The sequence below is a fragment of the Stegastes partitus genome, unplaced genomic scaffold (assembly GCF_000690725.1).
Source record: "Stegastes partitus isolate 25-593 unplaced genomic scaffold, Stegastes_partitus-1.0.2 Scaffold1119, whole genome shotgun sequence".
NCBI lineage: Eukaryota > Metazoa > Chordata > Actinopteri > Pomacentridae > Stegastes > Stegastes partitus.
The window spans coordinates 56830-58969 of record NW_007578850.1 but is presented as its reverse complement, the minus strand read 5'-3'; positions in this window follow the sequence as shown (position 1 = coordinate 58969).

The following is a 2140-nucleotide window of genomic DNA, read 5'->3' as shown; positions in this document are numbered from 1 at the left end:
ATCTATTTAAACATGTCTTGGTGGTATTCAGCAGTTTGCTTATCTGGCATGGAAATATTGAGCATTTCCTTGTGTACTCATGACTATGGCACTTCAGCTACCAACAGTTTATTAAACACGACACAAATGTCTAATTACATGAAAGTAGCAGTTGACATCTGTGACAGTGCATGTTCTTTAGAAACAAGGCATCTGTCTAGAATTTAGTGATCCTAGCAGCACTTATGGCAATTTCAAAGTTGTTGGGCTTGAAAATGTAACCTCATGACTTGATGAAGCTCTATAGTGCCCTTAAATGCCACATCTTTGTGCCCTGCATGTGTCTACACCATACAATCCAAGAAATTACACATGGTTTCAGAAGTGGCATGTGCATTTCAAACTAGCAGATTGACCTGATTATTTCCTTGCATGGCTGTAGTGTTTAGGGACAAGCTTCATACTTTACGGTGCATCTGCAAAACATGATTCCTTCAGCTTTTTCTGCTACACCAGGTCAGACCTGAGGGCTGTTTGACATAGCCAGGCTTTCTTTGCTTAAGCCAGCTCAACAAAAATGGAAGCCCCAGCCAGAGGTTATGTGTATCACGAAAGTGGTTGTCAACTCAGGCTTTCTGCTTCAGTCCATGCGTGTTCACATAAAAAGGGGTATTCAATGCGTCACCTTAATCGTCTGCCACACAAAATAAAACTAACGTCTGCAGCTGCTTCAGTCAACAGGTTGTTTTAATGGAGAACAATGAGGAATATAAAAATTTATGACGGTAAAAAGTGTTGATCTTGCAAATGGTGCACCACGGGAATGCTGGTAGAAAACTGTTAAACGTCTGTAATATATAATTCACCAATGCAGCCGCTCATGTTTAACTGACAGCTGCACGTTAAACTTTAAACTTCATGTATTTAAACCTGATAATGTGTTGAAGTGCATTAAGGTCTGACACTGTCCCATAATGCAGAATATAATTAAAATTTTTGGCCAAATCAAAGCAAAACTGTTATTGATTGAATATTCTCTGTAATCAGTACCAGTAGAATAATCCATTTTCTAATCTGTTTTCTATCAGCTGCAGTACCAGCAGTGTAAACAGACTTGACAGCAAATCAGAACCAAACACAAAAACATATTTATGTGACTTCTGCATCGCCAACTAAATACTTGTCTGGTTCCCATGGCAACACGATGTATACAGTGTGCGCTACTGTAACTACACGGCTTCATTCAGTGATGTTAGTAACTTACAACTCAGCCTTATTGCACATAAAACACATTCCCTCAGCTGAGAATCTGTATCGCTCATAAATAATCGTCAGGAAATGGTTTGGTAAAAGGGAGACACTCTTTCCAGCTGATTTAAATCTGAAACTTTGAACATACCCTGCTCTTGACCAGGTTAGCTCCACAGCATCAGTTGCCATGGAGATTTAGCAGGCAAAAAGAGAATCGCCTTTGTGAGACTAAAAACTCTGAATTTATGCTCAACATACCTCGAAAACCCACTAAACTCATTTTGTAGTATAACCCTCTGTCTTGCAAAAAAAATTACTTTTCTACAGCTGAACTACACTGTCAGCCACTAGTACATTAAAACTGTTTATTCCAGAATGTTTTTTATATTATTCACATTTGCCATTCATTGTAATATTGTACTGCTTTCCAACTGTCTGTGCTCCTTTCCAACCAAGCAGTCATTAGATGCAGCAGGACCCTTCCCTCTGGTAACCCAGAAAATGAAGAAGCTTCATATGTGTTGTACAAGAGTATATTTTAACCTATTAAACACATGGCTTTACATTGTAGTTCTGGTGTTTTGTTTTGTTGTTTTTTTTTCAAAATACATCAGAGTACTTATTTGGCCTCTGTATGTAGTATAGCTATCTTCACTGGTAATGGTGTTATAGTATGGGAAGGTGACATTACGAAACAAAAAGTAAAATAATTCTTCTTTTTTTGGCCATTTTGCAGAGAGACAAGAAAGGCAGAGAGAAGGACAGACAACAAATTGTGCCATGGGTCAGACTCCATCTATAACCACTGCATCAGACACTTCCGTCCATCTGTGGGTCATCTGCTTCATCAGTTGAACTTCTGTGCAACCAAAATGGTATCATTTCTAACCTTTCAGAATCAGTGAAAACT